The sequence below is a fragment of the Aegilops tauschii genome, chromosome 4, assembly GCF_002575655.3.
Source record: "Aegilops tauschii subsp. strangulata cultivar AL8/78 chromosome 4, Aet v6.0, whole genome shotgun sequence".
NCBI classification, from domain to species: domain Eukaryota; kingdom Viridiplantae; phylum Streptophyta; class Magnoliopsida; order Poales; family Poaceae; genus Aegilops; species Aegilops tauschii.
The window spans coordinates 213,426,162-213,448,110 of NC_053038.3; the positions used below are offsets into that span (position 1 = coordinate 213,426,162).

Sequence of the window (21,949 nt, forward strand, 5' to 3'; positions counted from 1 at the left end):
ATTAGTGGAATGCTCTGCTTGGTAAATTATTACCCAGAGCATGTTGTTTCACCGATTTTGAACAAATGGACTGGGTCGCTTATTAAGTATTTTTCAAGCGATGAAACTAATGTCACATGTGAAAAAAATGCTTTTCAAGCTTTCATTTTACGATACTATAGAAACTTGGCTCTCTCACATCTAGATATGAACCTATTTATGATAATGTTGATCCTAGCCATGTATGGAAACACTGATTGAGATTTACTCAATAGGATAGCTAAAACCTGACAGTAGTGATTTTTTAAATGTTAGAGAAGTAACCCAGACCAAAAGAACAAGGTAAGCGAGTGAAAGAGTCAACTTACCATTAACAAAATTTCATCATATGCCAAACAAGTTTCAGCCCTGAATGTTTAATGAAGTGATGCTTCTGGCACTTTTGGTTCCTCCATATCACCCTGCAATGAACATATCCCATTGGAAAAATTAGATGTATAATTATTTTTTTAAATGGCAGCAATTACTATTCAATACTGAACAATGAGGCTATTAGAACATACCTATATATAGTTGTGTAGCACCATAACATCTTAAATTGGGATAAAGACAGCCAAAGTTCACCATCAATATACAATCAGGCTTCTGAACAATAACTGCCAGCAGCCCAACAGTACTAATCAAATGAAATAAGATAAATTCAGTTACTTCAGAATAGTAGAACCTGGCCAATGGTTGGCCGTATTAAGAAAAAATAAGGATCAAGATGTTTATGTGAAGAAGAACTGAAGCCATATCATCTCCTGTTGCACAACCAACTACTGGGCCGTGCTCTCTTTTCTAAGCTTTATTATCACACGTGAATCACTTGGGTGTTATATTGCAAAGAATTTTTATGCCTACGAGCTTGAGGTCCCATCCCTGATGACAGTCAAATCCACTCATTTCTTCTTATATCCCATGGTCGCCGTGCATCCTAAGTTGTGCCATGAGGGCTGGTGTCGCGCCGCCAGGTAAACTGGAGGACTTGCACCACACTGGCGCGGCCCACGTCTTCACATCGACTGACGGGGAAGTGATCGTTTGGGAGGTCAGCGCGTGAGGTGAAGCTTGCACTGCAAGAAATCAAGAAATGCCATTGTTAGAAGAAATTTGTGAGTGGATCCTTAGTTTTGCATTAGTAGTTCAGCATGTCAACATTTCACCTGTCTGGTTCTAAAATTGGATAACTACGTCAACCTTGTAAATGTTGGCCTCTTCAATACCTACGGTAGTGTTGACTCCTACTCTTTTTAAAGTTCTTTGAAGTCTCTTGTCATCAGTGGTCGTGGTCTTGTGCACTTGCTTCTTCTTCCTGTCATCAGTGGAAGGAAAACTAAGTATAACAAGCCGAGAAAGGTTTTATATTTTTGTTCTCTAAGCTGATATGCGTACACTAAATGGCATTCACTGAAAGATCAATTTAGAAATGTGACAATAGCACGCTTGGATGATAATCAGTATGCATAGCTAGGACGCTTCAAATTTGGCATTTCTACACAGGATATCTGTAACACCCACGATGCGGCTATATCTCCCACGTGTCGAGGCACGACTTAGAGGCATAACCGTGTTGTGGTTTTGTCGCAAGAAGGGTCATCTTCACACAATCTCATGTAATGAACAAGAATGGGATAAAGAGTTGGCTTACAATCGCCACTTCACACAATACATAAATAAATCATACATCAATCAGAGTACACACATAGGTCCGACTACGGAACCAAAATAAAAGAAGACAACCCCAAATGCTAGATCCCTGATCGTCCCAACTGGGCTCCACTACTGATCAACAGGAAACGAAACAACACAACGAACAAGATCTTCATCGAGCTCCCACTTGAGCTCAGTAGCACCACTTGCACTGGTATCCTCGGCACCTGCAACTGTTTTGGTAGAATCTGTGAGTCACGAGGACTCAGCAATCTCACACCCGCGAGATCAAGACTATTTAAGCTTATAGGAAGGAAAGGGTAGTGAGGTGGAGCTGCAGCAAGCACTAAGCATATATGGTGGCTAACATACGCAAATAAGAGCGAGAAGAGAAGCAACGGAACGGTCGTCAACTAGTAATGATCAAGAAGTGATCCTGAGCTCCTACTTACGTCAAACATAACCCAAAACCGTGTTCACTTCCCGGACTCCGCCAAAAAGAAACCATCACGGCTACACACGCGGTTGATGTATTTTAGTTAAGTCGAGTGTCAAGTTCTCTACAACCGGATATTAACAAATTCCCATCTGCCACATAACTGCGGGCACGGCTTTCGAAAAATAATACCCTGCAGGGGTGTCCCAACTTAGCCCATTATAAGCTCTCACGGTCAACGAAGGATAAACCTTCTCCCGGGAAGACCCGATCAGTCTCGGAATCCCGGTTTACAAGACATTTCGACAATGGTAAAACAAGACCAGCAAGACCACCCGAATGTGCCGACAAATCCCGATAGGAGCTGCACATATCTCGTTCTCAGGGCACACCGGATGAGCAGTCCGTACAACTAAAACCAGGCCTCAAGTTTCCCCGAGGTGGCGCTGCAAAGGACTCTAGTTTGGACCAACACTCGGAGGAGCACTGGCCCGGGGGGTTAAAATAAAGATGACCCTTGAGTCTGCAGAACCCAAGGGAAAAAGGCTTAGGTAGGCAAAAGGTAAACCAAGGTTGGGCCTTGCTGGAGGAGTTTTATTCAAAGCGAACTGTCAAGGGGGTCCCATAAATCACCCAACCGCGTAAGGAACGCAAAATCAAGAAACATAACACCGGTATGACGGAAACTAGGGCGGCAAGAGTGGAACAAAACACTAGGCATGAGGCCGAGCCTTCCACCCTTTACCAAGTATATAGATGCATTACTTAAATAAGAGATATTGTGATATCCCAACATAAACATAATACAACATGGAGCAATCTTCATCTTCTCCTGCAACTAGCAACGCTATAAGAGGGGCTGAGCAAAAGCGGTAACATAGCCAAATAACGGTTTGCTAGGAAGGGTGAAAAAAGGTTAGAGGTTCATGGCAATTTGGGAGGCTTGATAAGCAAGTGGTAGGTAACGCGGCATAGCAATAGAGCGAACAACTAGCAAGCAAAGATAGAAGTGATTTCGAGGGTATGGTCATCTTGCCTGAGATCCCACTAGGAAGAAGATCGAATCCATGAAGAAGACAAACAGACGGAGTCGAACGAATCCTCACAACTCCGGAACGAAACCGAAGCTAGCGAGAGAAGCAACCCGGAAAGAAACAAACAACATAGTAAACAACCACCACATACACATGGCATGATGCACAATCAAGTATGATGCATGTCCGGTTTAAAGAGGCATGGCATGGCAAAGTGCACAAACAAGACTACAAGTTAAGTGAAGCTCAATATGCAACGAGTTGCATATTGACGAAACACCACATCAATTATTTAGTTCTCTCTTGTTTATGTACCCAACAATATTAAATGTTATTAAACATGGCAAGAGGTGAAGCATGGTAAGACTACCTATATAGGCAAGTTTAAATGAGGCCGGAACAACAAACAACAATTCCGGAAAATCCCCATGTGCATATTTTAGATTTGCTACTGTTCTGACATAAACACAATTTTAATGTTGTTAAACAGCAAAATAAAATGCACCAAGTTAATCTATGCATTTTTCTACCCCCTTTACATATATAATTTATTAAAATCCAAGCTACGGTTATTTAGTTATGAAATAAATCATTTTAACATGGCATATATGCAAAATTAAACAAACAGCAAGTTTAAACATTTTAACCATGGATGAAAGCAGCATATTATGAAACTAGAAGAAATTCTAGACATTTTACATGTTTAAAACATTTTAATCCGATGCACCATTTATGAGTTATTAAATGCATGATCTAGAGGGTCTTTTCTGTAAATCTGAAAACTCCTGGATAATTAGGAAATTCGCAGAACCGAAAAAAAACGAGACATGGGCCGAATCTGGTGCACTGCTGGGCTGAACAGGAGGGCTGTGGGGAGCTCACCATGGGCCAAGCCCAGTCGGTGGAGAGGATGAGGCGAGGCGCTGGGCCTTGACGCCTGGGACTTGGAGGCCGGCCACGCTGGCGCTGGACCAAGTCAACGAAGGGGCAGCGCTGGCTGTCTCGTTCGAAGCAGACGAAGCGAGCGGGCGGGCGACGCAGCAGGGGAACTTGGCGGGGCGGCGGAGAGGCGCAGGGGCTTGGGGCTCCGGCGGCTTGGTCTCTGGCGGCAGAGCGGAGACCTGGAGGCAGGGACGAGGCCGGTACTTGGCGCGGGGTCAACGCAGGAAGCAGAGGGCGAGCAGAGGAGGTCGGCGCGGTCCTGCACGGCTGCGATGCAGAGGGCGACGGTGGAGGCGAGCGGCGCTGGCGAGGCGGCGATGGCTTCGGGAACTTGACGGGGTGGTGGAGCCGCAGGTCAACGGGGCGCAGAGGAGGTCCCTGCCGGCGGGGCTTGGCGAGCTCGACGTCGAGGAAGGAGGGGACCAAGGCAAGGGTCAGCGGAGCACGGGCCTGGGCGGCCGTAGTCGACCTTCGGCGAGGCAGGAGGCCTGCTGGTTCTTCCGACGAGCGGCGCAGGGACGAGGTGAGGAGGCGCTCGGGCACCTGCCCGCTGGATCAAGGGCTCGAGGAGCTCCTCTCCTTTGGTGCTGGACACGCACGGGAGCCGAGAGGGGAGGCGGCTGCGAGCAGTGGGGAGCGGCTGGTGCTGCTCCGGCAGGGAGGTGGAGGCGCACGGGAGGCTCGGGGTCGAGCCTTTGCTCTCCCGAGCAAGGAGGCGGCGGGATCGAGGGGAAGCTGCAGGATGAATGGATTGGATCGATGGGGAAAACGAGGAAGGTGGCGGCGGCATGGAGATTGATGGATGGGACAGCTCCCCTAGGTTTTAGGGTTAGGCTAGATTAGGTATGGGGTTGTTGTTAAAATAGGCAGGGCAGAAAACGGAGGGGGGTTTAGGGGCGTCCGATTATAATCGGGCGGTCGAGAATAAGTAGGCTAGAGCGTCCAACAAAGAAAACGGTGATGTTTTATAGATGTTTGGGGATGATCCGGACCCAACGGTGATGACTGAGCGGGTCGGGATCGGGACAGGTTTCGGACGCGCGTGAGAAGGGGTTATGTGCATTGTGCAGAGAGGGTCAAACGGTCAGGCAACAGAAGAATGGTGGGTCTGAGAAAAGGTCAACGGAGGCGAGGAGAGACGCGGCAACTACGAACGGATGCAAACTTTATGAAAACATGCAGATGCAATGCTCATGATGACATGATGAAAAGCAACAAACAAATAAAACACACGACGGCAACGAAAAACATGGAAGGCTTCTGGAGCGTCGGTCTCGAGGCGTCACAATATCAGCAATGGTTCACAGGGCCCACAAATTATTGATTCTGAGGAAATATTTCAGGTTTGAAACAAACTATTTACACGGGTAAAATGGATACCTGTAGAACATATAATGTCTCGAAAGCAGGAAATGCTACTGCTTGTAGCAAAACCAATGACACTACCTATGGATGAAGTAACAGGGTTAACATAAACGCACATGTGCACGCTGCCCTTTCCTCCGGCACAGGGTACCAGCCATCTTCTTCAGCTTGTCAACACTCATATTACAACCGTCATCCAGTTTCCTATATGAACCAACAAATTATTTTTGCCTCCATAACGAAACTTTCTGAAGCGTCTAATGTTTCTCTTCCTCTCAATATATCTTTAGTTCTGTAAAAAGCTCATCCATCAATCTACAGAAAACCGGGGGAAAAGGACAATTGCATGATCAGATCCGTAATGAAACTTGCTGACCTGCGCCTAATGTTTCTCTTCCTCTAAACATGCACGTGCAACGCACGTCTCAATTGTCATCAAATAATTGTCAATAAATAGTTGTCCAATATTTACATAGTTTTTCATCTGTACATGTCTTTATTACTGATTTATAATGTTTTTCGGATGGAAGCAAAACTAAATGACGGACAAATAAAGAATGTGCAAATTAGTTCAAGATCAGTAAATTTATGTAACTTATGTTGCTAGTACGGACACCCTAGTAGTCACTTATTCGCTATTTCTTAGTCATATCGTCCTGATTCTACCCTCTGTCCCATCATAGAAATTGACACATCACACATGGCTGCAACAGTCCCAACGTGATGAAGAGCCAAATCAGTTGCCTCCTCCGTCTCACACATGACCTTGCTTCCTGTCATGTCACAATAGAAGAAAACTGTTCCTTTCTCTGTGAGATTGAACAGAGTCAAGCCATAAAATAAAATGGACAAGCTGATTTTTTCATCATGAAATTTTGTGTTTTGAAATAGTTACTAAATATGTAATGTTTAGTCCAGCAACCAAATGGTTATACACCAAGTTGTTTACATCATTGCTTCACTCATGGTTCAATGCCATGATGACATAAAAGATATCTAAGAAAAAGCCGTTTACATATTAATGCCTAATTAACAGATGGTCAAAGGAATTATCAAAAAACACGAAGAGCAGATTAACCATTGTTACATCCCAAATCTATGAGAATATCTGTAAGCAATTATCTGTAGTGGGTGTTTAGAGTACACCGGCTTTGGTTGTAATGGGGTGTGGTCGAGAGTGGATGTTCAGATCTCCATTTCGAGGCTTCTTGTACATTATATTTGCTCTCTTCTATAAAAGTATGGTACGCCTTTGGCGTACTCTCGAAAAAAAGTGTAACATCCCAAAATTCTAAATTTTGGAATGTTATAATAAATAGATTGATTGATTGTTTGATTGTTGTAATGATTGATTGAGTGAAATTCGAAACTTTTTGAAAGTTAAATGAGAGGGAATAAAAGGACTTTCCCAAACTTTCATTTTGCATTTTATGATCTCCGTGAATTCAAATTCTTTTCACCACAAAACCCTGGAGAGAAGATGACATGACTTCTTCCATTTATTTAAATGAAAAGGGGTGTTGAAAATATTTGAATTTCATTTGGAAATATTTCCAATTCTGAAACTTTATGCAACTCAATGATTTTCACGAGCGAAGATAAAATGACTTCTTCAAAACATATGAAATATGAGTTGGGAGTTTCAAAAAATTAAATTCAAAGTTCTTTTGAATTTATTTTCAATTTGGAGTTATTTGAGTTTTATTCAAATTATTTTTCTCCAAAAATAAAATATATGAAAAATAGGGTAACATGATTCCATCAGAAAATTGGAGAGAAATAAATTTGAATTAATTTTGGTATTTTTTAAATGATTTTTTTGGATTTTATTAGAGCAGTAGCACTCTTTGCTTTATTTGAGTTTGTGTGGATTTTATTTGACTCTAGAAAAATGTTCAGCTTGTAGAAAATCTTTTTCTGAAAATTTTGATATATTATATGCCTATATAATATATTTTTTTATTTATTTCGTTTTTATTATTTTTCTTTGTCTGGAAAAATGTTTTTAAAAAAACTCTTCGAACAGTGCCAGGCCGAAGCCCAGCACTGCTCTCTCTCTCCTCTCTCTCTCCCCGTCGCCGACTGGGCCAGCCCAGCGCCCGAGCCAGGCCGCAGCCCAACAGCCCGCGCCCGCACCGCCTTCCTCCTCCCGACCGGACTCCGCCGCCCGCACGGCATCACTGCCGCCGTACGCCGCCCGGATTCCCCTCGCCGTTGTGCCCCTTCCTCACGCAAGCCGCCGCCCCTCCTCTTTAAATACCGAGGCCCCGGGCCCCGGACCCCTCTTCTCCACCCGCCGCCGCCGCTGCTCGCCTCGCCGCGCCGATCCGCCGCCGCCGGGCTGCACTTCCCCGCCGCCACCGCTGCTCGCCTGCGCCGCCGCGTAGCGCCGCCCCCGCCACCGCGCCGCCTACTGTCGTCGCCGGAGCTGCCTCGCTCGCCGGAGTCCGCCGCCCCGCCGGAAACCGCCGCCGTCGTCGAAACCGTCCAAACCGATATAAGACCGCCGGTCCGATCCGGTTTTTCTTTTAAGTTCGTTTTTTTTAAACCCTAGATTAGATCTGTTTTTTTAGGTTTTATTAAACAGCGAACGTCCACTGTTTAGATCTTATAAACGAACGTTCGTTATTTAGTCTTTTCGTTTTCTGTTTATTTACGTCAGGGACCTATACATAATTATCTTTCTTACAGACTAGTCCTTCTGTTTCAAACTACCACAACTTTTCGCTCGTTTGTCCAAATCCAACGAAACCAACGCCCACTTCTTTGTTATGATCTCCTCTATCCAGTAATCCAACTCAAACATGTTTTTGAAAGTTTAAAATTGGAATTAGACCAGATTTGAATTCAAACTTCGTTTAATCGTAACTTGAGTTTCGTAGCTCCGTTTGAGTTGATTCTTTTTGCAAATTAAAGCTCTTGACCTAAACTTTCTGATAAGGCCGAATTCACATAATTTTGGTACTGTTAGAAATTGTTTTATGTTGCAAGAGTTGTTTGCTTGGTTTAAATGTTTTCCGAATCGTCTTCTTCGATCTTTCTGATCTTTTGAGTGATTGCTTATGTGTGGTTACTATTGCTTGCTTACGATAGATTGACCGGAGTGTGACGAGTAGAACTATCAAGAGTTATGAGTGCGAATGATCTTCATCAACATTGCAGGCAAGTTCACACTTTGATCATATCCCTTTCATACCCAGTTTTTATGCATTAGTTTCACCCCAAAACATTGCATGAGTAGGATTGATAACATGTGGGTATTGGGAAGTAGTTGATGAGGTAGGAACCTATTGCCCTGCATTCAAACCTTGGAAGTTACTTCTACGTTATGTTTATATTGCTATGCTATGCTCGTAGACGTGGATTGGGTTTTGAGAGTATTTCATGACAGATGTGAGGTTGTTTAATTAATGGTTAACTTAAGGTGGCAACTTTAATACACATCTGGGTGGATTGAGGCACCTGGAGAATTCCAGTGATTGCCTGTATTTTTTGGAAATCCCGGGGTACCATGTGATTCTCCTATGGACTGCCACCCAGGCTCAAAGGGATCATGAGATTATTCATGCTAGAAACTTTCGTATGCAGCCACAAGCTATTATGGGCTCTAGCATAGTTGATTAAGTCGTGTGAACTCTTACAGTGATAGACTAGCAGATGTAGGGGAAAGTAGGTGTAACTGTCTACCCATCGTAAGGTGCTAACGCTTCTGAAAGACTGTGTCTCGGTCATCCGTTTCTCAAACATCATGTAGTGCGAGAAATCAAATGGAGGAGATCGAGTCTTGTGGGGGAAAAATGCACAAACCTCTGCAGAGGGTACAACCTAATCATGGTTAGCCGTGTCCTCGGTTATGGACATCTTGAGTATCTAGTTCTTGGATTATCCTATTGATCTCATCACGTTACTTAAATAATTTGTTGGGTTGTTAATGATTACTTTTAATTGGGATTGAGAGGGGGTTTACCTTCTCAATATTTTTCAACCAATTTTGTTTTTAAATAAAATATATTCCTTTGCAGTAGGGAAAAATTGGCTTTTCGCAGAAACATTATAACCATAGAGCTTTTCCACCAGCCATATATGCATGTAGTGATAGCCATATTTCAGCATTGCTCTATGGTGTGAATTTGCCAGTACATTCAATGTACTGACCCTTTGTGGCTGCAACGTCTCATGTTGAAGGACTTCTTTCGACGAGTAAGTGATACGTTAGGGTTACGATTTTCTACACTCAACTTTGCCGTTGGTGTTGATGAGAATCCACAACCTTGTTACTTCTGCTATTTGGATTGAGGTAATAGTATTTACGTTACTTTATACATGTGATTTACCTCCGTTATAAATCCTCGAGTACTGTGTGTGTCAGCATACCGATTCAGGGATGACACTTAAGCACAGAGACTTGACCGTCTGAGGTCGGGTCGCTACAAAAAGAATATATGTAATTCTAGAAGAAAAAGGCGCGCCTATCAAAAGAAAACAAAGCTTTAACCTTGGTGCTGTAAAAACTAAAAGGTAACTTATCCCTACAGTCGAATAACAGAACAACACATGAATAAACAACTTGCTTTTTTCGGGTGAATTTCATTGGCAGCATGTCTGAACTGTCATAAGAAAATTAGTCAGGCCTCCTAAATTTTGTTTCTCAAGAAACTATCTGCAGGTCCCTGAAATTTTGCTATGCATTTTTGGAAGAGAAGAGCACCATTTCAAATTCACAATACTGCGTGATAGTCTGTTTCTCGAGCCTAAACAAAAGCAAAACTTCCTCTAGACACTTGCTTAATGTAAGAGCAGAACAAACTTTCATAATTTTAAACTATAGATTTTGAAGTCATACACATGGCAGATAATTCATACTTAAGGAGGAAATTAGTTTGCCTCCAAATCCAACAGCAATCAACAAAAATACACATGGAAAATGGCATTTAATAGTACACTGTAAACAGAACACTGAATGGATAATGATATTAAAATGTGTTTACAAAGGTCAACAGAATACAGATCTTTCCAACGAACAAAAATGATGTAATGAACTGACCAGTTTCAGTGAAGCGGCTAATGTCATGACCTCGGTTTTCTGCTGAAGCAACTCATTTTCTCTTTCAGATAGCTGAACTGCTAAAATACCCACCTATGGAAAGTACCAAAATATTAAAGTGTTTACAAACAAAGAGATCATTTAGGCATGTATATATATGTAGGTCGACTGGTGGAGACTTCTTTGAATAAAAACTCACCTGCTACTATTTTTTACACAATGAAACTGTACCTGCTCCTTAAATATGTGGAAGCTAGTTGTGTATTTCATCGATTGTGAAGAGAGAAGGCATCAAGGAAGGAACCAACCTGGACATGATGATAGATAGACTAAGAATTGAAATTGTGAATGAAGTGTACTATGATCTTCATCAAGATCCGATATTTCTTGTATATATCAGCAGTTGAGCATATCAGGTGCTTCTGAGTTTGAACAACATTTTAAATTAAACCAGCATTCCTTTCATCCAAGAAATGGAATGGAAAGTAATGGGGAGATCGAGAGTAAGCATGACTCACCACGGTATATCAGAGATGCAGGTCCTGAATTAGTTGGACTTGAGGGCGAGGATCGGAATTTCTTCCACCTGAGTGCGAGGAGATGTATCCCCAAATTCGTGACACTACCATAGACCTGCAAGTGTGTAACATCATGGAAGCAAATTACAGTTTTCTAAAATATTGGCAGTGTAACATCATGGCTGCAAATTACATTGCGTACAAGTGGGGTCAGGACAAAAGCTACAGTCGAAAATGGGGCCCAAAATGGACATACAGTCCAAAACGGAAAATGTCAATGAAAAGTTGAAAACTGTAGTAAGATAAGGATTTGCACTTGGCAATGTAGCTTACCTACAACTGGGGTTTGAACAAAAGCTACAGTTATAAGCAACATGAGTTGGTTGTAGAACTGATCTAAATACTTCACCATTGATTAGTATCTCGTTGAGAGTTCAACTCTTCTGGTGCCGCGGACCAGCACCCTCGGCGCTCTCCCTGGCTAGACAAAGCATGCTCGTATTGATCAATTCCGCAGTTGTATAGCTACAGTTTCCCCTCTTGGTTCCTCGTTCGCCACAACCCGCCTAATTCCTGCTGTGTGAGTCAGCAAGCAACAGTGCTCACCTTCATCCAAATACATAGATTAAAAAACCAATATGGGGATAAAAGGCCGCATAGTATGCTGCTCGGAGAACATATGAACCTAAGTTTGCTTCAGAGGTAAAATTAGCAATTCCTAGTCATTATCTGCTCTGGCTGCAGTACCAAATTATCAGTTGAACTAACTTAAAATTTATAATTGGTGCAATACCTATATAAATTGAGAAGGCAGTGAAGTCCAACTATTAGATTCAACATCACTGGATCCTTGAGATCGTAAACGTGACCTAATTGCTCATAGTTCCGACCTACTTGCTCATAGTTAAGATGATTACCATCTGCAAAAGGACATAAATAGTTCAACGGAGAAGAAATTTGTCAGAATATATATGTGTCTCATGGCCGAAAGCTTATGTAGCAAGGTTCCTCATGCATGCAAATCTCCCAAAAAATCAATCCATATACCTGTTTCCAACCACTGGTATGTGCATGTTGCTATGACCGAAAGCACTTCTGACATAGCAACATTGACCAATCACTACACCACCTAAATATGTTTGCTGTTTGAAACCTCTTAGGGATCTTAAAATCAACTCTAAAATTAGTCAAAGACCTTCTAAGATTAATATTTCACTTAATGGGATCAACTATATAACTCAGCTAGATTGATTTGTACAGCAAATTGCAAAGAAGATTACTCAGATCAATCAATAAGTGTAAAAGGATGTGGCCAGTTTAACATCAGACTTTTATGTTCAGTCAGGATATAGCCAGTTCGATTGATCACAAAAAATTCCAGTGAAAAGGGCACTCCGAACCAACAAAAACATGAACCGCATGGAGGCCATGGATCAAAATAGTGGAATGGATCAAAACTATGGGCGTGGACATGGAGATTTGGAGATGGTGGTTCGTGTAAAAAAACAGGAATATACCTCAAGGCGTGGACAACTGGACGCCGAAGACCTTGGCGACGCCCTTGGCCGTCCTGCTCAGCCCCTCCCGATTTCCTAGGTACCTCCGAGCGCCCGCGTTCCTGTCCATACGGCGGTGCCTAACCTGCTTCGCGGCCATGGCCTTCGCTCATCCGCCACCTTCCATTTCCCCATTGCGACCACCATCGCCACCATTCAGAGAGAGATAGGAGATAGAAGACGGAGCAGCAGCGGCGGCTGCGTGCGTTGACCTGGGGTTCGGCGGCGGCTTCGGCAGTGGTGGCAGGGAACCCTAGGCAAGGGAGATTGATGGAGGTGTGATTGTACGGGGCGAATTGCTTTTTTTTCGGTGTAATTTTTTTGTCGATAGATGTTTTTTTTAGTAACATCACGAAGCTTTTATTAATTCGTCACAATATTTACAGGGACGGATGGTAATTTCCGGGATTACCTAACCAAACATGGCGGCCACCACCGAGAGATAAAGCATGCTTCGCTAAGCTGTGAGCTTTAAAATTTGAGTTCCTAAACTCATGACTGAAATTACAAAAATCAAAAGCTAAAGAATGTTCGACTATCTCGTGAATGACTGCTCCGTAGCTTGCCAAATTCTCCTTATGTATGTCCTGCACCACCGTTTTGCAGTCCGATGCAACTTGGATGCGCCTCAAATAGAGATCATCCGCCAGTGCAAGTGCCTCTCCAATGGCAAGTGCTTTCAAAGTCGGGGGATCCACAATGTATCTAAAAGAAAGAGTCGAGGCTCCCATAAACATACCTCTGTCGTCTCTGCAAATTACCCCCACTGTCCCACCATTTCTGGTTACCGCTGCGTCGGCGTTAAACTTCGCGTAACTGAAGGCGGTGCAAGCCACCGCGCTGGTCGGGCGCTGGTAGGAGGGGCCGAGGATGGTTGCCTCTGATGGGTCATTCGTAGCTCATCCAAATATTTTGATATGAAGTTGTTGACAGAGTATGGTGCCTGAAATATATTCTCATGAATTGCTTTACGCCTCGCGTACCAAAGTGCCCAGAGCGTCACCACCAAAAGGTCTTTCGTCAATATTTCATGTAGTGCAAACAGCCACTCCTTCGGACCATCTTCCTCGCGCTCAACCATATGCTGGACCAACTCATCCGGAGCCAAAGCCCAAACACTTGCTGCCATCGGACATGAAATAAGAGCATGTTTCCATGTATCAGTCGCCCCACATAACAAACAAGTGTTCTCTATTGCCATGTGAAGATGTTTGAGGACCGAGCCCGTAGGCATGGAATGACGAGCTAGCCGCCAAACGAACACCATAAGTTTGGATGGTACTTGCATGTGCCAGATCATGGACCACTTCTTGGTGTCTTGATGCTCATAAGATGTACCGTCCTCCTCAGCTAACCATGCCTCCCTGCTATGTTTCGTTTTTAGTATCATTCGATAAGCAGAACGAACACTGAAATTTCCTCGAGGCTCCTCATGCCAGGCCCAGAAATCTTCCACCCGGCGAGTACATAGCGGAATCCGTAGTATCTCTTCCGCATCAAAGTGGGTGAACACCGAACGTACCAGGTTTTCATTCCACGTTGCCGATGTTGGATCTATAAGCTGCGCCACTCTCGCCGGAGGGTTCTGAACGAGTGAGCATATAGGTCGCTTAAGACCATCACGTGGGATCCAGTTATGCCGCCAAATATCAGTCGTCTCCAATGCGCCTGATGACCCCCTGCACCAGGATGTCCCGACCATCCAAAATCGCCCGCCATATCTGGGATGGGTGCGATCCCAGTTCGGCTTGAAGGAGAGAGCAGTGTGGGAAGTAAACTGCCTTGAGGATTCTGGCGCTGAGCGAGTTCCTATCTGTGACGCCCCCGATTTGGCCGTACACTAATCATGCACGCAAATGTGTACGATCAAGATCAGGGACTCACGGGAAGATATCACAACACAACTCTAAAACATAAATAAGTCATACAAGCATCATAATACAAGCCAGGGGCCTCGAGGGCTCGAATACAAGTGCTCGATCACAGACGAGTCAGCGGAAGCAACAATATCTGAGAACAGACATAAGTTAAACAAGTTTGCCTTAAGAAGGCTAGCACAAACTGGGATACAGATCGAACGAGGCGCAGGCCTCCTGCCTGGGATCCTCCTAACTACTCCTGGTCGTCGTCAGCGGGCTGCACGTAGTAGTAGGCACCTCCAGTGTCGTAGGTGTCGTCGTCGACGGTGGCGTCTGGCTCCTGGACTCCAGCATCTGGTTGCGACAACCAGATAGAAAGGAAAGGGGGAAAAGAGGGAGAGAAGCAACCGTGAGTACTCATCCAAAGTACTCGCAAGCAAGGAGCTACACTACATATGCATGGGTATATGTGTAAAGGGGCATATCAGTGGACTGAACTGCAGAATGCCAGAATAAAAGGGGGATAGCTAGTCCTGTCGAAGACTACGCTTCTAGCCATCTCCATCTTGCAGCATGTAGAAGAGAGTAGATTGTAGTCCTCCAAGTAGCATCGCATAGCATAATCCTACCCGGCGATCCCCTCCTCGTCGCCCTGTTAGAGAGCGATCACCGGGTTGTATCTGGCACTTGGAAGGGTGTATTTTATTCAGTATCCAGTTCTAGTTGTCATAAGGTCAAGGTACAACTCCGGGTCGTCCTTTTACCGAGGGACACGGCTATTCGAATAGATAAACTTCCCTGCAGGGGTGCACCACATAACCCAACACGCTCGATCCCATTTGGCCGGACACACTTTCCTGGGTCATGCCCGGCCTCGGAAGATCAACACGTCGCAGCCCCACCTAGGCTCAACCGAGAGGTCAACACGCCGGTCTAAATCCTATGCGCGCAGGGGTCTGGGCCCATCGCCCATTGCACACCTGCACGTTGCGAGGGCGGCCGGAAGCAGACCTAGCCTAGTGGCGTTCCAGTCCAATCCGGCGCACGCCGCTCCGTCGCTGACGTCAAAAAGAGCTTCGGCTGATACCACGACGTCGAGTGCCCATAATTGTTCCCGCGTAGCTGGTTAGTGCGTATAGACCAAATGGCCAGACTCAGATCAAATACCAAGAACTCGTTAAGCGTGTTATGTCGAAGTAATCACGGACGCCGTCCAGGGCCAGGCCCACCTCTCGCCTAGGTGGTCTCAACCTGCCCTGTCGCTCCGCCACAAAGATCCACTTGGGGGTACTCCTACGAGCCGACCCGACTTTAGTCACCACAGGTATCATGTATAGAGTATATAAGTATATACCCGTGATCACCGCCCAGGTGATCACGGCCCGGTAGTATAGCACAGCTGACGGACAAGAATGTAGGGCCACTGATGGAAAACTAGCATCCTATACTAAGCATGTAGGATTGCAGGTAAAGGTAACAACAGTAGTAGCAAGGATAGGCTATGCATCAGGATAGGATATCGGAAAGCAGTAACATGCTACACTACTCTAATGCAAGCAGTATAGAGAAGAATAGGCGATATCTGGTGATCAAGGGGGGGCTTGCCTGGTTGCTCTGGCAAGTAGGAGGGGTCGTCAACTCCGTAGTCGAACTGGGCAGCAGCAGTGTCGGTCTCGTAGTCTACCGGAGAGAAGAGGGGGAAGAAACAGTAAATACAATGCAAACATAAACATGACGATGCGTGACATGACAATGAGCAGTGCTAGGTGTGTCCTAACGCGACAGTAGGTGGTACCGGCGAAGGGGGGAACATCCGGGAAAGTATTCCCGCTGTTTCGCGTTTCGGACAGACGGACCGGAGGGGGAAAGTTGCGAGTTCGATAGGTTAGGGAGGTGTGGTGGACGAACGAACTGCGTATCCGGATTCGTCTCGTCGTTCTGAGCAACTTTCATGTAGAAAACATTTTCATCCGAGTTACGGTTTAAAAGATATGAATTTTCAAAGATTATTTGAATTTCTGGAATTATTTGAATTTAGCAAAAATGAATTATGACGTCAGCATGAGGTAACGCTGACGTCAGCAGGTCAACAGGTCGGCTGACCAGTCAAACCAGACAGGTGGGTCCAGTGGGACCCACATGTCATTGACAGGGCACTAACAGAGTTTTATAACTAACTTAAACAAGGTTATTAGCAGGCAGGCCCCACCTGTGAGTGCCTATTTAGATTAATTAATTAGTTTTATTTATAAAAACATTTTATTTAGTTTACTTACGCGGCGGGGCCCGCATGACAGTGACACTGGGCTGCCCAGTCAGTAGTTGACTGGGGTCAACCCAGTCAACTGGGCCACCAGGACCCACTGGCAGCGACCCAGGGGGGCCCCACTTAGCCACGTCGGCGGACGGCGCCGGAACAGCTCCGGCGAGCCAAATCGCGGCGGCGCACGGCGGGCTCGGCTCGGGTTTAGCGCACAGGGGGTCCCAGGGGCCGCGGTTGCTTGCGTTCGACGCGGCTCGACGCCGCGCGTCGAATGGTGGCGGTGCGGGGTGCTGGGGAGGTCGGAGCGGAGCGCCAGGAGCTCGCCGGCGGCGGGGTGGTTCGGGCGTGCGGCAGAGGCGGGGCTACGGTGCAAACTGGGGCAAACCGAAGAGCGGGGCGAGGCCTACACGATGCGGCCAAGGCAACGGAGGCACGAACGGGACCAAAAGGTCGTCGTGGCCACGCCGGCGACGAGGCCAGGCGGCGGAGGGTGCGGCCTAACGCGGCGCGGTGGCTACGGCAAGCTAGCGAGCTAATGGGGAGGAGGAGGAGGAGCAAGAGCTCACAGCGGGGCGTAGCCGTTTAGAGCGGGCGCGGGGAAGGCGTGGTGCAGTCGGAACCGACGGCGAACGGCGGCGGGGATCCGACGAGGAAGGAGATGGCGCGGGGTTGATGCAGGGTTCCCGGGGCTCGGGCCCGTGGTCGAGGAGGACGGGCTCGACGCGGCGGAGCTCGTGGACACGTCGGGGAGGAGAACGGGGCTCGGTGGCCGCGGCTATGGCGCAGCCATGGCGACGGCGGCGCTCGGTTGCAGCGGGGAACGAGGTGGAGCTGAGGGAGGAGGGAGAGGCGCAGGAACCGAGGGCGAGAGTGGGGGCGAGTGGGAGGCGCGATCGAGGAGGCGGGGCGTGGCGGCCTTATCCTCCCCCGTCGCCGGCGAGGGGGTGCGGCGGGGACCTGCCCCTGTTCCGACCCCGGTCGGGGGAACAGGGAAGGGGAGGGAACGACCGAGCGAGGTGGGCCAGGCCGGCTGGGCCTGGGGTCGGCCCAGTTGGGCCAGGGTCCAGTGGGGGGGTTCCTTTCCCCCCTTTTTTCTGTTTGTTTCTCCCCTTTGTATTTTCTTTCATTATTTCTTGTCTGTTTTAATTCATTTAAAAGTATTTAGGCATTTTATAAAAATGTGTTTACTTCACCATAATTACCGATGCAATAATTGACATAGCCCGAACATTTTGTTTTAAATTTTGAAAAACTTTTATTGTTGACACTAATTGAATTTAAATTATGAAACGGTTTTGGATTATCGCACGGTTAACAACAGTAACCGAGGTGACGTGGCATGATTAGCGGGGAATTACTGTAGCTTGATTACCCGGGCGTTACACTATCTGTCAGGGTGCACTATGCCTGCCTTGCTAGTAGGGCGAGGTTGAAAATCTCCATGTCACGGAAACCTAGGCCCCCCAAGTGCTTCGGCAGAGTCATTATGTCCCAAGCCACCCAACTGGGCTTTCTCTTTCCATGCTTGGAACCCCACCAGAATTGTCGAATGATAGACATGATGTTGTCACAAAGGCCTCGTGGTAATCTGAAGCAAGCCATGGAGTAGACTGGTATAGCTTGTGCGACAGATTTGATCAAAACTTCTTTACCAGCATCTGAAAGTAACTTCTCCATCCACCCCTTAATCTTCTCCCACACTCGATCCCGAAGATATTTGAACGTACCGTTCTTAGAGTGGCCAACATCTGTAGGCATTCCCAGGTAATGTTCACTCAAAGACTCGTTTTGAACTTGCAAATTGTTCTTGACAATTTCTCTTGTCTGCACTGGGCAACCCTTTCTGAAGAAAATAGAGGATTTTTCATTGTTGATCAGTTGTCCAGAAGCAAAACAGTATGTATCAAGCAGGTTTGATACCATAGTTGAGCTCTCCCCACTTGCCTTAAATAACAACAGGCTATCATCTGCAAACAAAAGGTGGTTGACGGTGGGAGCCAAGGAAGCCACCTGGATACCTGTAAGAGACGACTGAGAACTTGATTTAAGGAGGCACGAAAGGCCCTCTGTTGCAATCAAGAACAAGTAGGTCGATAGATATATTTAAACCAGTGATACGGGGTGGCGGGCTGGAAGGAAATATAGCTGGCCAAACGAGTCGTGCTAACTGGGCAGGCCCGGTAGCATGCAGGCCCAGCACGACCCAGGCACGGCACGGCCTGGGCTAAACGGGCCAGGCCCGGCACGCGGCACGCCATGGGCCGTGCCTGGGCCTGGAGGCTAGGCACGACCCGTTTATGTTTCTTTGAAAAATATAAATATATATGTCCTATATAAATACCGAATACCCTGATATGTTTAATATTTTCATAGTGCATGCATATTTTATTAGTGCTTGAATCTAAGTAGTAGTAGTGTTATAGTGTAGTCTTTGTATTTTTTATCCTTTTGTAATTATAGAGTATGTCTTGTATTGTTTTATTCTTTCAGATGGGAATTTTAATGATGTACATGTGCTAATTAAACTCTAGATTTATCTCACATAATAGTCTACCAGATTTTGCAAGTTTCTACATTTTTTTGGCCTTTTTTTGCTGTTTTCAGAGGTATTACGAAGAAAAAGAAAAAAAATCGCGCCAGACGGGCCAGCGTCCTCCAACTGGCCGGCATGCCTGGGCGTGCCGCGTGCCGGCCCACGTAGCCTACGTGTCGTGCCTGGGCTGCTAGCTCCCGCCCATGGGCCGGCACGGCACGCCCCGGTTATTATTCGTGCCGAGACGGGCCGTGTCATGCCAGGCACGTTTATGGCGGGCCGGGCCATGCCGTGCCGGGCCGGCCCGTTTGGCCAGGTATGGAAGGAAATAAAACCGGACGAAAATAAAACCGGAGTATTAAGCTATCAACTGCTTCATTAGGAGTGCTAGTAAAACGCCCGTGCGTTTCCACGAGCTTTTGAAAAAAATAAGGTACTACTCACTAAGCTAATATTATCGAGAACAATGTCGTCTAAGCTAACTCATATCTTTTTTTTCGACAGTCGGCTAACACACATCATATTATCAAATACAATAATCTTAGAGCACATACAGCTGGTCCCCTCAAATCTGCGGACACGCCCGATCGTTGATCGAACAGGAGAGAGAAGGAAAATGGTAACCCGACCCGACCCCTTATATCATTCCCGGTCCAGGCTATCCGCAAACTCTCATATTGACACCAAATATGGGGAGTATATGAGGCTCATAGACGCACATGGTCGATCCACCACATAGGATGTGGCCCACCATGGACTACCTTTTCTTCTTTCTTTTCTTTCTCTATCTTCATCTCCACCAAGCACATGCACGTCATCGGATATATAAGGGACAAAATGAGGAGTATGGTTGCATGAACGGACAAATCGAGGCTCAAAACAAACACTGACTGGGCGCTTCTGTGGACTTTTAGGGTGCGCAGATTTGCGAAATCCAGCTATAGATGCTCCTATTGACAACTCAAACAGTCATGTTTTTTAGTTGGAATGGGTTTTGTTTTATTCATTCATTTCAGCACGATCCGAGACCAAAAACATCACGAATACGATCTGATATGTACCTGGCCCAAGTTTCACATAACTTATTCGCACAATCCTCTTAAGTTAGCCAAAGAGAATCTCCATTAGTCAAGCATATCACCCATGCCGCCCTGAAACTCCTCTCTTGATCGCATGCACTCCTTTACCTCCTCAGCAATAGGCCATAGATTGATCTATCAATTTCCGAGCCTCTTAATTTAGCCGCCACTATTTTTGAGTCTGCTCTAAGATAAGCTTTGCCATGTCCAATTCACGTGCAAAGCTGAGCTGCCCATCGAATACACCAGACGACATTTCATTATGGAAATCTGGTAGAGAGGTGAACATTTACAAGGCTATATAAATCAAAACGAACAAATCAACTATTCATAGACACCAAATTTAAGAAGCTCGCAAAATGTTACTGCTATAAAACTGTATAGTGCTACCCATCTTCATGTTGTTCACTCCGTTCGTTCAAATTGAAAATAAGTAGAAGAAAATGAAAATGAAGAAAAAGAAAAATATTACAAAATACTCCCTCCATTCCTAAATATAAGTCTTTTTGGAGATTTCACTATAGACTACATACAGAGCAAAATGAACGAACATGTACTCTAAAAGGCGTCTATATACATCCAAATCTAGTCTCTATAGTGGAATCTCTAAAAGGACTTATATTTAGGAACAGAGGGAGTACATGTCTCGTGCAGTCAGGAACTTCAGATTTTGAATAAGCTTATGGTTGTACTCATCTTCCAGTACTATATCATGAGCCAAAGTAACTAAACATCCTCTGTCACCTCTTGCAAATCTCAGAACCTCCAATCCTTGATGCACTAAACTGACTTTCACCACAACCAGTTATTTCCCTCATCGCCCCGCTCGAATGAAAAGGAGACTAAAAAGAAAGCGATATAAGTACATCAAGGAATCAGATGAGGGCTATTGACAATCCATAAATCCCATGAGTCCTACTGGTGGTATACATGAATAACCAAATGCCATTTGCAATTCTCTTGCAGGTGGGTAAATAGAATGTTTAACCAAAGAACATCTTACAAGCACATATTAGAGGTTCGATATCTTTCAGGACAATTGCAAAAAACGATGAACACTCTGACTACACTAAGAGAATGGATGCGACGTGATGTGACTGGCCAAAGCGCCAAAGTACGACAAAGAAATGACTGGCCAACACCCAAAAACAAAAGGGAACAGCAGAAACAGTTGAACTACGCAGGGCCAGAAAACGACCAAAAACTAATTCTTTCCTAACCAGTAGCTAACATCCGTTTCAGCAGGCTCATAACCTGAATAAATGGCGTAGCCAAATGACCATTTGGCAGACAAAAACTTGGTTTTTTGTTCTCCATTTATTCAACGGAGAAAAGGACCAGGCTGGGAACTTGATGATCATCAATCTATTAAGAAATGAGGTGGGTAAGGTTTACGAGCACGGGAACGTAACTAAGAAAGATGTGTCCATGCTCACTAAAGCAATCTCTATGCATATTCAAAATCATTGGAAAGACTGCATATTAACTTAGACACCAGTTGCAAACAACATCAGATCTGCCTAGTCAGCATCGGTAGGAAGCACACACCAAGTGTTAGCCTATTTAGGTCTTGTCCAATATGCTCAAACCTTCAGAAATTAGACATGTATACATACCAACTAAAAAGATCTCTGGGTGAGTGGATTCTT

General features: G+C 45.5%; 1 long non-coding RNA gene across 3 annotated transcripts; it reads right to left on the bottom strand.

Moving 5' to 3' along the window:
• Positions 1-5,877: 5,877 nt before the first annotated feature.
• LOC109742086 (uncharacterized) lies at positions 5,878-12,880 on the bottom strand. 3 transcript variants are annotated; one of them, XR_006662505.2, is made up of 6 exons: positions 12,528-12,880; positions 11,804-11,930; positions 11,344-11,616; positions 11,011-11,125; positions 10,692-10,800; positions 8,090-10,585 (listed from the first exon to the last, which is right to left on the bottom strand). It is a non-coding gene; the product is annotated as an uncharacterized lncRNA (long non-coding RNA). The 3 variants fall into 3 exon arrangements; XR_002227738.4 differs by lacking the exons at positions 11,344-11,616; positions 11,804-11,930; positions 12,528-12,880 and adding an exon at positions 5,878-6,245 and having other exon boundaries at positions 10,493-10,585; positions 11,011-11,268; XR_002227736.4 differs by lacking the exons at positions 11,344-11,616; positions 11,804-11,930; positions 12,528-12,880 and adding an exon at positions 5,878-6,257 and having other exon boundaries at positions 10,493-10,585; positions 11,011-11,268.
• Between the last annotated feature and the right edge of the window lie 9,069 nt (positions 12,881-21,949).